This window comes from Vipera berus (assembly GCF_964194415.1).
Source record: "Vipera berus genome assembly, chromosome: 1".
NCBI classification, from domain to species: domain Eukaryota; kingdom Metazoa; phylum Chordata; class Lepidosauria; order Squamata; family Viperidae; genus Vipera; species Vipera berus.
The window spans coordinates 3491112-3506996 of record NC_138202.1 but is presented as its reverse complement, the minus strand read 5'-3'; positions in this window follow the sequence as shown (position 1 = coordinate 3506996).

The window sequence follows — 15885 nt, the reverse complement described above, 5'->3', positions numbered from 1 at the left end:
TCCTTCGCCATTGTTTATGCTTGATTATTAATTGTTGCCCTTTAGCGACAGCAGCTGTCATCTCACCCAAACATTCACTTGAGCAGCGAATGAAGCAAAACCTATGGGTGCAGCTAGCTAACATTACACAAAATGAAGTCTTTTGCTTATCTGAATCGTATGACATGGAAAATTTGTTTTCTACATGTCTGATCCCTGTTTGTACCCCTTCTGCAGCAATTCAGAACTTCACTGGCTTGAGCAAATTTCTACTGAATAAAAACTTTAACTATGGGACTATATCTAGTTGGGGGTTGACTGCCTATGATCTACCGCCTGATGTAAATGCTTTGCACACTCTGATAGTAGCAGTCCCTGAGAATATAACATGCGCAAAAATAGTTAATTGTACATCTTCAAGTAAAAAATCTCACTTTTTTCGTATTACTTCACCTGTTTTAAATTGTACAGCTTTTGAGGAAACTTCCTTTAATTTTGCTCATGTTTGGCTTCCCCAAGGATGTTTTTTTTTTGGCTTCCCCTAGGGTGGTCAAGAAACTTTTAATTACATTCCTGCTAATATTAGTGAAGCACAGTGTTGTCTCAGCTGGTTGATTCCTGTTTTGCTTTCCAAACAGCAAATTCACTCAAACCGTTCTCGACGTGGAGTCATGCTAGATAGCACCTGTGACTCTGAAACAGCTTTACTTAATGAAGCAGAATACGTAGCTTTGACTATATCTATAGTGGGTGTGCCAGTGCTTGCTGCTCGCGCTCATCTTCTGCTTCCCAGACTCTTGATCATTGGGTGAGGGGTTGGGAAGAAGTTTGGAAAAATACAAAGGTGGCCTTAAAAAAGACTTTTGAGATCTACAAAAAGCAAGCTGACAAAAAGAGAGCTCCCCAAAGAACATTCCAAGTTGGGGAAAAGGTCTATTTGTCGACCAAATACCTACGCCTCAAACTATCCAATAAGAAATTGGGACTGAAATTCTTGGGGCCTTTCCCCATTGTGAAAATCATCAACCCGATCACAGTAAAATTGAAACTACCCAGACCTTTGGGGAAAATTCACCTGGTGTTCCACTGTAGCTTGCTGAAACCTTTTTGAACCTCCACTTTAAGACCTCCCCCTAAGAAAGCACCTGGACTCCTCGTGGTAGCAAGTCAAACCCATTACAAAGTGAAACGTATTCTGGACTCTAGAATCTTTAAGGGAAAATTGCAATACCTAGTACAGTGGAAGGGATATCCATTGTCTGAAGCCAGTTGGGTGAAATCTACTGATGTGAAAGCTGACAGACTTATCAAAAGGTTTTATGAGAAACACCCCAACAAACCAAAAGCCAATTCCTAACTTGTGTTTTGTTTACATTACAGGATCTGTCCTTTTTCTAAGGGGGGCCGGATGTCAACACTGCTAACATCGAATGTTATTGCTTGACATGAGATGAAGTAGCTATTTCATATGTTAAACTTGTGTATTGCTTTAAGATGTGTATTGTTTTAGTTTAAGGTTAGGAGGGGGGAATGAGTAGGATTGCACTTTCAAGGCCATTTGTCTCTCTAAAGAAGATAAGGTTTGGCGGTTCTTCTAACAGAAGGGAAACTGATTCTTTAAATTAATTGAAGAATATGATTAATGACAAAATTAGAAAGCTGGAGAATTATGTTTAAATATATTGTGCAAGGGGTGGAGATTTCAGATTCCAGCTTCCTTCAAGCAAGCATTTGCCGGTGTATTAGGCTAATAAAGGACTTTTAAGGTAAGCAATGCCTCAGAGTCACTTGAAAAGCCCATACATCGGAAACTTGACAGATTGACTACATGTGAAAGGTAAATAAAAGATTAACAAGATGTGAGTTCCAGTCCCCTTTTTCTTACAAAAAAAGCTCTGCTAGAGACTATATTCTATATAAATAGACAGAGATAGATAGATAGATAGATAGACAGAGAGACAGAGAGACAGACAGACAGACAAGGATCACCAGAATTGAAGAGTATTATTTTACCATAAGCCCACCAGTCTGGCTTAGTGACCATTTCTTTTCTAAAAAAAAAAGCTTCCTGTGGGTGATATGCAGGTTCTGAGGTTTTGCTGGTAAAAAATACAGGAAACCAGAAGTTGCCTTCAAGCTTTATGTTTTTTATTCAGCTGAACAAAAAGACGGGCTCCTCTAAATGAGAGCAGCCCCAAAAGACAAGAAATCCTTGTATTTATTCTTTCTGGCTACATAAGCAAGCTATCCAGCAAAGCTGACATGCATATGATAAAGATTTCACCCACTGAGTCTGGCATACTGTAGATAAGAGATCAGAAGTAACAAACATGTTCCCTTTTGGATGTTTCCCTAAATATATTGTATGTTCTTGGGCGGGTTAGGACATTGGGTATTTTCCTTGCTGGCCTTTCATGACCCTGCATCCAGGACTTTGCAAGAGCCCAAAGACAGTAGGTCCATCTGCACATTCACAATTATTTATTTATTTATTTATTTATTAGACTTATATACCGCCCTTCTCCCGTAGGACTCAGGGCGGTTCACAAGGTTTTTTTAAAAAAACAATACAACAATTACAAAAATTAAAAACAATTAAAATGATTACATTAACCTTGAATAAATAAAAATCCCAATTAGAATCCAATTAAAACCCCAATTAAAATTCTCAGCCTGGGCCGGAGAGCTCAAAGAACCAGGTCTTCAGGTCCCGGCGGAATGAACGGAGGTTGGGGGCAGTCCTAAGCTCTACAGGCAGCTGGTTCCAAAGGGCAGGTGCACCCACAGAGAAGGCCCTCCCCCTGGGTATTGTCCGCAGGCAATCTTTTACTGGCGGTACCCTGAGAAGACCCTCCCTGTGGGAGCGCACAGGACGAAGGGAGCTTGATGCCGGCAGCAGGTACTCCCTCAGATATCCCGGACCCAAGCCATTTAAGGCTTTATAGGTCATCACCAGCACAATTGATATTTCCTATACTGTCCCCTAATTCCGGGTCAACATAATGACACCCAAAGAGGCAACTCTGTGGCTTGCCTTCAGATGTTGTGGGAATTTCATCACTGGAAGCTTTCAAGAAGAGACTGGACTGCCATCTGTCACAAATGGTGTAGGGTCTCCTGCTTGGGCAGGGGGTTCCACTAGATGACCTACACAGTCCCTTCCAACTCTGTTATTCTGAACATTCTAAATATTCTCTCCTCCTCCTCCTCCTCCTCCTCCTCCTCCTCCTCCTCCTCCTCCTCCTCCTCCTCCTCCTCCTCCTCCTCCTCCTCCCCTTCTCTTTCTCCTACAGTCCACAAATGCCCTCCTTTTAGTACTGAAGATGTTATCTAGTCAGGTAATGAAACATCTGCAAGAAAAAAAAACCAGGTTCAGAGAGCCCCAAGGACTTCACAATCAGGAGATTGAATCCTGAAGCTAAATCAGCGTAAAGCTGTTATTGAGGACAGCATGCAGGATTTACCTTGGAGAGATGATTACGATAATCTCCTCATGTATTTCAATCAAACAGAATGGAGCTGAAAGGGACCTTGGAGGTCTTCTAGTCCAACCCCCTGCTATACAGTTTGAGACATGGCTGTCCAGGCTCTTCTTGAAAACCTCCAGCAATGGAGCACCCAACCTCTGAAGGCAAGTTGTTCCAGTTAACACTGGTTAATTGTTCTCCCCATTAGGAAGTTTCTCCTTAATTCCAGGTTGCTTCTCTCCTTGATTAGTTTCCCTCCGTTGCTTCTGGTACTCTGGAAAATAAGTTGACTCTCTCTTCTTTGTGGCAGCCCCTCAGACACTGGAATACTGCTATTTCTTCTTTTCTTTAGACTAGCCAAATGCAATTCCTGCAATTTCTTCATATCTTTTACCTCCAGGTCTTTAATCGTCTTAGTTGCTCTTCTCTGCACTTTCTCCAAAGTCTCAACATCTTTTTTGTAATGTGGTTGTCACGGTTCCGACAGATAAAACTCTTTAAAAGAACTTCGAGGCATTGTTTACCTTAAAGAATCTTTTATTCGAGAAACAAAGTATCGGCACTGCATACTTAAAGCCAAAAACTGAATTCCCTGACCCTGGGCAAAAAGTAGCTAAGCACAATTCCCTCCTCCAATTAACGGTCATAAATCACATTCCCCAATTAGCTTGAAGTGTGGGCTTCCTCCCCAGCTGCCCTGCCCGCAAAATCTTTATCAACTCTGGGTGCAATAACCTTGGATTCCCATGGCTGAGTTATTATTGTTATGACTAACTGGACTCTAATCCATATTCCCCTCCCAGCATCAACTAACTCTAAGAGCAAAAGAGTAAAATGGATGCAATTCCATCTGTTGTCCAAGCAAGAACATCCAATGTTAGCAGCGTTGACATTAGTAACCAATCTGGATGCAGTATTCCAGTGGAGAAGAGTACCTAATATGGAAACAGAGAGAAGATTAGAGGGGACTTTGGTGTGACCATTTGAGGGGGAATTCCCACTGTTCGTCTGCATGAGCCCTCTCTTAATAATGCAGGTTAAGTGGCAGTTCAGTTGGGCATTGATGGTACCATTTTTCTATTCTGATTTCTGGCTCAACTCATCCTCTTCTTCGCTGCCCTCCGACTCGCTCCGCACATCCTTTTCCACCTGCAAGAGAGATACAGATATGTTGCCTCCTTTTAATCCTGCATGACTAGAATCTGTTGGAGGATCGGGAAAGAGGCAGAAAACTTGAGGGGAGGGGGGCATAGAACTAGTCTTGTTCACTGGGGATGCATGACTTTTATATAAGCTGAGGGCCACCCCAGGTTTTATGTGCCATGCAAGCAAACCCATCACTTTTTGAAGAAGGGGTTTCATAGGTTTTAAAGGGTCATGGGTGGGGGCTTTAACCCACTGCAAAGCTAAGTTATTGGAGAGATTGGACAATCTTTTGCTTGAAAATATTATAGGCTTTCTGGCTTGTGCAGGGGATTAGACTAGAAGACCTTGAAGGTCCCTTCCAGCTATATTGTGATTGAAGAAACAATAGATGGAAATGAACCAAGGAGAGAAGCAACTTGGAATTAGGGAGAAGTTTCCTAACAGTGAGGACAATTAAGCAGTGGAACAGCTTGCCACCAGAGGTGCTTCATCACTGGAGGTTTGTAAGAAAAGACTGGACAGCCACTTGTCTCAAATTGAATGAGGTCCCCGGCTTGAGTAGGGGGCTGAACGAAAAGACCTTGAAGGTCCCTTCCAGCTGTATTCTGATTGATTGACCTTCCAAATTGCACAGTCATCCCCTCTCCTTGTACTCTGGGCTTGAGGGATACCGTTTGAATCCCACTAGTTCACAGCTGGTCTCTGCATTATAATAATAATAATAATAATAATAATAATAATAATAATAATAATAATAATAATAATAATAATAATAATAATAATAATAATAATAATAATAATAATAATAATAATAATAATAATAATAATAATAATAATTTGGAAGGGACCTTGGAGGTCATCTAGTCCAACCCCCTGCTAAGGCAGGAAACCCTATACCATTTCAGACAAATGGCTGTCCAGTCTCTTCTTAAAAACTTCCAGTGTTGGAGCATTCACCACTTCTGGAGGCAGGTTGTTCCACTGGTTAGTTGTTCTAACTGTCAGGAAGTTTCTCCTTAGTTCTAGGTTGCTTCTCTCCTTGACTAGTTTCCATCCATTGCTTCTTGTCCTGCTTTCAGGTGTTTTGGAGAATAGCTTGACTCCCTCTTCTTTGGGGCAGCCCCTGAGATATTGGAACACTGCTATCATGTCACCCCTCACCCTTCTCTTTGTTAAACTACACATACCCAATTCCAGCAACCGTTCCCTATATGTTTTAGCGTCCAGTCCCCCAATAATCTTTGTTGCTCTTTTCTGTACTCTTTCTAGAGTCTCGACATCTTTTTTACATTGTGGTGACCAAAACTGGATGCTGTATTCCAGGTGTGGCCTTACCAAAGCATTGTAAAGTAGTATTAGTACTTCACTTGATCTTGATTCTATCCCTCTGTTAATGCAGCCTAGCACTGTGATGGCTTTTTTGGCAGCTGCAGCACACTGTAGTTCATATTTAAGTGATTGTCCAATAGGACTCCGAGATCCCTCTCACAGTTACTACTGTTGAGGAAGGTACCCCCTATATACTATACCTGTGCATTTGATTTTTCCTGCCTAAATGTAGAAGCTTACTTTTTTCACCATTGAATTTCATTTTGTTAGATAGCACCCAGTGTTCGAGTCTGTCCAGATCCTCCTGTATTTTAAGCCTATCTTCTGGAGTATTGGCTATTCCTGCCAGCTTGGTGTCGTCTGCAACTTTGATGAGTTCCCCATCTATCCCCTCATCCAAATCGTTGATGAAGATGTTGAAGAGCACTGGGCCCAGAACAGAGCCCTGGGGCACCCCACTACACACTTCCTTCCATGTAGATTCAGTTCCATTGAGGACCACACGCTGAGTACGGCCTGTCAGCCAGCTACGAATCCATCTGGTGGTGATGCTATCTAACCCACATTTTTCTATCTTATCAAGTAGTAGGTTGTGATCTACTTTATCAAATGCCTTACTGAAGTCCAAGTAAATTATATTTACAGCATTCCTCTGGTCCACTAATTTTGTCACTTGGTCAAAGAATGTAATAAGATTTGTCTGGCATGATCTGTTTTTTTCAAACCCATGTTGACTTTTAGTGATGACTTTGTTTGCATCAAGGTGTTTGCTGATTTGTTGTTTGATTATCTTTTCCAGAATCTTCCCAGGTATTGAGGTCAGGCTGATACGTCTGTAGTTTCCTGGATCTATTTTTTTCCCTTTTTTGAAGATGGGAACTACATCAACTCTCTTCCAGTCCTCTGGTAGTTCCCCCGTGCTCCAGGATCTTTGAAAAATATAGTTCAGTGGTTCTGAGATCACATCTGCCAGTTCCTTGAGAACCTTGGGGTGTAATCCATCTGGTCCTGGTGATTTGAACTCGTCTAGGCTGGACAGGTGCTCACTTACCATTTTCTTGCCTACCTTAACTTGTGTTTCTATTCTGTTTTTTATGGCACTGGTTTTGGTAGGTTGGTCTGTTTTTTCCCTTTGTGTAAAGACAGATGCAAAAAACAAGTTAAATAGTGTTAGATGTTTTTGTGCCAGCCATGGCAGTTACCCAAAAAGGTGATCAGATGGGAGCAAAGAGGCTTCTTTGCTTCCACTGATGAGTCAGGGGTCCCAGGCCCCTGCAGCCCCATTGGCGAGAGAGTTTTATGGTTAGGGAGGGGCTGAGACCCCCCATAAATACCTCTGCTCAAGGGGCTGTTCTTTGTTCAGCTTCTGCTTCAGCTTCTTGTTCTGTTCCAGTTATGCTATGCTAGCTTGCTCTCTGTTCTTTTGTTCTCTCTCACATGCAGGCATGGATGCCTCCATGCCAAGTAATTCTTTCTATCTAATCTATCGTTAAATAAAGCTTCATATGATTGCATCTCTGCGTGATGCCTTTTACTTGGAAGCACCTTAACGATCCATCGACCTCGTGAGACCATGTCACAAGTTGGAAGGAAGAGGATGGTTTAAGGCAACGCTTCCAAGCCAGTGGCTACTACAAGATGTCTGGAGGGTCCAGCACAAATCCATTTAAAATCAATGGCAGGAGGTCTCCGGTTGTGACCAGGAGTCTTCAATCAAAGACAGCAGCCCTGCCTCCAGCCCCTGAAGCAAACTCCGCTCCAGGTGAGAGCACAGATGACCTCCAAACCCTCAGAGGATCCAGCGGAGCATCTGGGACCCCTTCGCATGCCTCCCTACAGCTGCATGCCACAGAGGGAAGCATGGAAGTCTTGCAGTCTGCCCAAGACTCCCCAGATGCTGCAGAAACGGACCTGGCTCAAGCCAAATGCCGCGTGAGCCATATGACTGAACAGGAAAGCAAAGAGCTGCTTCTAAAGTTCCTTAGAACACAAAAGACGCCACAAGCCTCTCCACGGGGGACTCTAGTGCAGGAAGCCTCTGGACGCCTGGTGAGTCCTTCCCTAGCGCCCACGAGCCCCCCTAATATGGTGCCCGCCACCCTGAGTGACCCCGGAACTCCAGAGCTTTTGGCGCGAAATTTCCCGCCAAACTGTGACCTACAGTTTCCTGGGGCAACCGGAAGCAAGATGGCGGCCCCCAGGGCGTCCACATGGCCTGACACTGGAAACAAGATGGCGGCCCCCAGTAACCCCACATGGTCTAATAAAGATAGGCCTCAACTAAGCCTGGAGGCCCAGCAATCTGTGGCATCCAGCCAAAGCAGCATGCAAACCCCTGGGTCCTCCCCACCAGAAAGCCTCAAGTCCTATGATGGCAGTAAAGCCTGTCCAACTGAAACTGCTACAGCAGGGCTTGAAGCAGCCATCCAGGTCCTGGTTGCAGCCCTGGAAGCCAAAAGGACAGCAGCTCCAACATTGGGCGTAGCCAGCCTCCCTCCAAGGCCTCCTACCCTCTCCCCGGGGCCTAACTGCCGGGAGGTGCCCAGCCTGGAGCCTCCCAACTATGAACCCCTGCGGCCTCCCACCTTCTCTTCAGGTCTTCAGGACCAGCGATGGGCTTCTCAGGGCAAATCAGGCAATCCGGGCAATCCATGTGCCATCCAGCCTCCATCCTGCTGGGAGGCATCTTGCAATCCTCAGGAAGAATCTTCAAGGCTTCTGCTGGCCGGCACACTTGGGCAATGCCCACCCCCGGATCACATGATTTCCGGGCATGCCCAGATGGAGCTATCCAATAATCAGAGAAAAATCCCACTAACGACCACAAGAGGGATCCCTCTACCTTTTACCTCAATGGACAGCTCTCAGATGTTTGCAGATCAATATAGAACCAACAAAAACACTCTGTTACCTGCATCCCCGCTCCCGAACGATTTTTAAAAACTACAACTTGAGGGGGAGAATTACAACAGTTGGAATAGAGATGTGCAGGTATGTCTATTAAAGGATGGGACTCTAGAGATGGTTCTGAACTCCCCACCTCTCCCCTGGGGACCCCGAGAAGAGTGGCGTCATAGACAAGCATACACCACTCTGCTGAGCTCACTGGATGGCAACTTGTTCTCCAGCATTCCAGATGGACTCACAGCTGGTGAAGTTTGGCGGTTATTATACAATTTATTCAACAGCGACAGCATCGGTTCGATCACCAGACTTACAACTGAGTTTTACTCCTCCAGACTGAGATTTGGGGCCAGCATGCCTGAACATCTTGGAAGATTGAAGGCACTCAGAGCAGAACTGGTGTCCAGAGACCACCCTGTAACTGATGCGAACATGGTTGCTGTCATTCTGGCTTCCCTGGACAGAAGTTGGAGTAGCTTCATTGTTTCACTGGAGGGGACAACGAAGGAAGCCATGACACTGTCCTACCTCACAGGGAGACTCATCGAAGAAGATAGGAGGAGAAGAGATGCAGGGGAATACGCCAGAGTCACCACTCAGCAAGCCAGAAGGGGCACCACAACTCAGAGCAGGTTAATGCTCTACTTAAGTGTTTCATCTGTGGCTCTGAGGAGCACCTCAAGAAAGACTGCCCCCATCAACAACAAGCCCCCAAACGTGGTCCCAATCAAGTAAGGGGCAAGGGGCAAGGAAGGGGGCATGGCGGGGGCAAAGGTAATACCAAGGGCAATTTTCTGCATACTTGTTCCCTCACCCCCATCACAAAGGCTGATAGCCCCACTGACTTATGGTTACTGGACTCTGGAGCTTCATCTCACATTACCAATATGAGTCAAGGGTTTAAAAGGTTAAAGAAAACTAACTCATCTGTCAAGGTGGCAAATGGGGATAAGGCTTTGGTTGTTGGGGAGGGCACTGTTTGTGTACCCGGGCTGGGAAAAGTTGAAGGGGTATTGCACGCTCCCTCCATTGCCAACAACCTATTAAGCATTATCAAATTATGTGACGATGACAAGGTGGAAGTTTTATTTCGCAAAGGGGGAGGTCATGTCACCCGGAACCAGAGGGTCATTGGAAATATTGCCATCATAAATGGTTTGCCATACTTCTCCCCTGAGAACCCACCCACCTCAGAAGGGGCCCCACAGCCAGCCCCAAGGCTGTTTAAGGAGCGCAAGGCCGAGGCAGTTGCACCCAAACCCCCACAGCCTGCCCCAAGGCTTTCCAAAGGCAGTGTGGGCAAGAAACCCGAATCTCAGCAGGCACCTACAGCACCACTCAAGGCAATCAGAGCCAAGAGGGTGTCAGTGGGGAAGCCGGTCCACGATAAGTGTGCCCATCTCTTACACAGAAGATTAGGTCATGCGAGCTTCCCTGTAGTTAAAAAGATGGGAGAATTTGCTGAGGGAGTCCAACTCAAGGATTGTGAGGTGTTCCTGGACTGTGCCATTTGCAAGAAGACAAAGAGGAAGGCTGCCCCCATTCCTAAAGTGTCACTGCGTAAGGCCCAATACCCGTACCAACTAGTACATGTTGATTTGGTTGGGCCTTTCACACCATCCCTAGGGAAAAGACAGTATTTTCTCACTGCCGTTGATGATTTTTCACGATACGGCCACGTGTATACCCTCACAGAAAAATCTGAAGCCTTTGACGCCATAAAGTCACTGTACAACTTTGTAGAGACCCAGTACAAGACCAAGATCGCACAACTGCAGAGCGATCGCGGGGCTGAGTTCATGTCCCGAAAATTCCAGGACTGGGTAAGGCGTAAGGGCATCCGCCATTTTCTTACTGTGCCATTCACCCCCTCTCAGAATGGCGTAGCAGAGAAAAGAAATGGAATCCTGCAAACTATGATGCGTAGTCTCATTGCAGACGCTGGGGTCGCAGAATCATACTGGGCAGAGGCGGTGCACTACGCCAATTACACCTTAAACCGCACCTGGAGCAGTGTTGTGAACCAGACCCCATATTTCCTGGTCCATGGTAGGAAACCAAATCTGGGACATTTACGTGTTTTTGGCTCTTACACATGGGTGCACATCCCCAAGCAGCTGCGGAAGAAGGGGAGATCTGTCTCCCAGAGACTGAGGTTCTTGGGCTATGCTCCTGGCTCCAAGGCCTATCGTTTCCTGGGAGAAGCGGGCAGGCCTGTGAGTTCCCAATCTGCCTCTTTCGAAGAGGACTCCAATTGGACCCAGATCCACTCGAATGATCTGAGCCCATATGTCAACCGACCCAGCAAGGACACACCGACCACGACATCACCTGAGACGACCACATACCCTGCCACCGACGAAAGTGAGGAACAAGACGAAGATAAAGACACGCCGTCTTCACCCCCAGCGATGCCTCAGAGACCCACGGAAGAAAAGGGCGGTGAGTGGCAGAAGGTAAGGAGGTCAAAGCGGTCCAACAAAGGGATCCCGCCAAAGAGAATTGACATTGGGCACATCGCGTCTGTCAACAGTGTTGTGGTCACCCCAAAATCCTTCTCTGACATCCAGGAGCTGCCCATCGAAGAACAGGAGAAATGGCAGCTCGCGATGGAGAAGGAGATGCAGAGCCTAAGGAATCTCAAGGTCTCCACCCCCCAGCAACCACCAAAGGAGAGAAAAGTCATTGGCACAAGGTGGGTTTACAAGGCCAAACCACTTGCCAATGGCCTCTACCTGTATAAGGCCCGTTTGGTAGCTCAGGGATTCGCTCAACGCTACATGGAAGACTACGGGGAGACCTACCCTCCAACCGTCCGGGCAGAGAGCGTCAAGGCCGCCCTCGTAACTGCAGCCACTCTGGGGGAGGAAATCTTCCAATTCGACATCCAGACGGCTTACCTCCATGCCTACTTGGACCGGCAGATCTACCTGAGGGCCCCTCCTGGCTACCAGCAAGAAGGGGGAAATACATGGTTGCTCCACAAAGGGTTATATAGCCTCAAGCAGTCAGGGAAATTATGGTATGACTGCCTTAGAAAAGGTTTAGAACGAGTTGGTTTCACTGCATCCCATGCAGATGAATGTGTCTTCACACGCAACTCCAAGGGTACCACAGAACGGGTGTTAGTTTATGTGGACGACCTACTATATGTAGGGCCTGACAAGGAAGGGTGTGATGAATTTGCCAAGGCCCTGGAAGAAAAGTTTACTCTGAAGTCTTTGGGGTGGGTTGACAAGTACTTGGGTGTGCACATCTTGGCCACTAAGGGGGGGTTCGCTCTATCTCAAAAAGAAAAGATAGAGGAGTTATTGGCCAAGTGCAAAATGGCGGAATGTAACCCAACGCGTAGCCCGATACAAAGTGACTATTACAATCACACTCACAAGGACGGTCCTGAGTTCACAGATAATATGCTTTACAGATCTGTGATCGGCTCCTTGCTATATATCAGCAATTGGAGCAGGCCTGACATAGCTTTAGCTGTGAATCTATTGTCCAGGCACGTGGAACACCCAAAGGAATTCCACTGGACTGCTGTTAAGAGGGTACTTAGGTACCTCAGGGGCACGACTGATGCTCTCCTTGTGCTAGAACCAGAGAAGGGGAAGACGGCCCAGCTCTCCGCTTACTCAGACGCAGACTGGGCTGGGTGACACCAAGAGTAGACGGAGCACCTCTGGTTTCCTCATATTGCTAAATGGCTGCACTGTCCATTGGCATGTTAGGCAGCAAAAATTTGTTTCTTGCTCCACGGTCGAGGCTGAATATGCCAGCCTGTCAGACACGGCCAATGATTTGATTTGGTTCAATGATCTGATAATGAGCATCTGGGCATCTCCTCCTCTGCCCATCCAAATTCAAGAGGATAACACAGCCACAATTGCAATCTCAGGGGCGTATGCTGTGGGCTCTAGGTCCCGCCACATAGACATACACTATAAAAATGTCAGGCAGCTTGCCAAAGAGGGTTCTATACATGTTGAGCATTGTAACACAACTGACCAGATAGCTGATCTGTTCACCAAACCTGTTCCCATTGACCGGCACAACCTTCTGTGTAAGCGTTTGTGTTTGGTCTTCTGAACGTTTTTATACATGTCTATGACACCTGCTCGCTCCCTCACACACATTCACTGGTCCCTGTCACTGGCTGGCAAGAAGGGGAATTGTTAGATGTTTTTGTGCCAGCCATGGCAGTTCCCCAAAAAGGTCATCAGATGGGAGCAAAGAGGCTTCTTTGCTTCCACTGATGAGTCAGGGGTCCCAGGCCCCTGCAGCCCCATTGGCGAAAGAATTTTATGGTTAGGGAGGGGCTGAGACCCCCCATAAATACCTCTGCTCAAGGGGCTGTTCTTTGTTCAGCTTCTGCTTCAGCTTCTTGTTCTGTTCCAGTTATGCTATGCTAGCTTGCTCTCTGTTCTTTTGTTCTCTCTCACATGCAGGCATGGATGCCTCCATGCCAAGTAATTCTTTCTATCTAATCTATCATTAAATAAAGCTTCATATGATTGCATCTCTGCATGATGCCTTTTACTTGGAAGCACCTTAACGATCCATCGACCTCGTGAGACCATCTCACAAATAGTTCTGCTTTCTCCCTATTGCTTGTCACCTTTTTGCCACTTACCCCCACTAATGGACCAATTCTTTCCTTAACTATTTTCTTGTTTTTTATATGTTGAAAGAAGCATTTTTTGTTTTTTGTTTTACTTTCGTCGTAAGCCTTAGTTCATTTTGAGCCTTAGCTTTCCTCAATTCATCTTTGCAGGCACGGGCTGTTTGCTGATATTCTGACTTAGTTATGTGCCCCTCTTTCCAATTCTTTTACTTGTCCTTTTTATCTTTCAATTTATCAGAGAGTTCTTTATGCAGCCATGCTGGTTTCTTTTGAGAGCTGTTATTTTTCTTCTTTGTTGGTATTGTACTAGACTGGGCCTTTATTAACTTTTCAAAATTTCCCAAGCTTCTTGAGTTGTTTTCCCCTTTAGGATTCTCATCCATGGAATTCTTCCCATGGTCTCTCTAAGTTTATTGAAATTAGCTCTTTTAAAGTCAAAGACTCTAGTTTGGCTGTATTCTATTGCTTGTGCTTCCAGAATGTTGAATTCCAATATTGCATGATCACTTCTCCCCAAGGTTCCTGTGGCTTCGACATTTTCTATCATTTCATCTCTGTTTGTGAGAATTAAATCCAATATGGCTAATTTCCTAGTTCCCTTCTCTACTTTTGGGGAGAGAAAGCTGTCTGCTAGGTTTGTCAGGAATCTGTTTGACCTTCCATTTGGTGCAAAGTTTGTCTCCCAGTTGATATCAGGGTTAATAATTAATTCTTCTAACTGTCAGGAAGTTTCTCCTTAGTTCTGGGTTGTTTCTCTCCTTGATTAGTTTCCATCTGTTGCTTGTTATCCCGCCTTTGCAGTAGCCTCTGAGATATTGGAAGAGAGTTATCACACCCCTAGTCCTTGGGAGCTTTCCCCATCCCTAGATACCCTATGCTCTGCATCCCACTCCTCAAAATCCCTCACTGACAATAGAGCAGGATAAAAGGGATTCAAACTTCCTCTTCTCAGGGGTTGACACAAAGAAGAGAGAGTCAACCTATTCTCAGAAGCACCTGAAAGCAGGACAAGAAGCAATGGTTGGAAACTAATCAAGGATAAAAGCAACCTAGAACTAAGGAGAAAATTCCTGACAGTGACAGCAATTAACCAATGGAACAACCTGCCTCCAGAAGTTGTGGGTGCTCCAAAACTGGAAGTTTTTAAGAAGAGATTGGACAACCATTTGTCTGAAATGCCTGAGCAGGGAGTTGGACTAGAAGACCTCTAAGGTCCCTTCCAACTCTGTTATTCTATTCTATTCCATTCTAAATTATGGGTGGTGTTGTCCTAATCTGACAGACTTATTTTAAAGAAAGAGAAAGATACAACAAAGCAATTCAGAGAAAGTAGGGATGTGTTTTGAGTTTGAAATCTTTAATTCTAATTCTAAATTCTGGTTTTGACCCTCCTCACCAACATGTACCTCCAGCTCACACCTCCCCGAATGCTCAGTTTCTACCCTTACCGCTCCATGGATCAGGAACTGATAAAGCATGCGGATGACCAGGTAGGACCAAAAAACGTGAAGGAGTTGCATGATCATCAGGAGAGCATTGAAGACGTAGTAGCCGAAAAAAGGCTGGTAGAGTTCCATGAAATAGAAATATGTGTTGTGGAGAATCCTTGGGGGAGGGGCAAGGAGGACGGCAAAAAGAAAGAAGGAAAGGGTTATCCACTCAATATTTTTTAAGGCTGGGATAATTAATCCAGTAATGAAGTCAGGTTATTGACTAGGGCTTCAAAAATGTTGTTCTCTGTCATGTGTTGAGTCCCACCTAGTAGCTGGGGACAAATCTTTTGTTGTTTGGAAATTGGTTTGATGATGTTTGAACTTAGAGGGCAACCATCCTCCCACCCTCTCTCATTCTAAAAAGCCAGACTCCATTTTTTAACATTCAGAGGAAACAGAAGCACTATGAAGAATCCAGCCTAATCCATGACACATTCATCTGAAACAAAAATCCATGTCTCATACACACAGCATCGCTTCTGAGATTTGGATTTACCTGTATTTGTTAATTATTATGCTTACTAGCAATTCAATGCTGTTTATTTTGTATTTGGGTCCTTACTGTATGTATTTCTATTTTTCCCAGTTTCACCATCCTGTTCCTTTAATAAAGCATCCAGATCTATGCACACGGTCTGTGGTTTATTGAAGGATAAGTGCGTTTAATTGCATGCCATGTTGCACACAGGGTAATGTATAGCGAGGACAGAACAACCATAATGGAAGCCAGAATTTCTATCGTAACTCACAACAATCATGCATTGAGGCACTTAGATGACCATATGCAATTTTACAAGTATCTTCATAGTGGTCATTAAGCAAATTCTTTTATTTCTATGCGTGGTGTAGGAAGTCAGCACACGCACACCCCACAGAAAATGAAATATTTTGGGGAATATTAAAAAGGCAGGATAGAATATTTCCCCTAAAGGAGAAATGGAGAAAA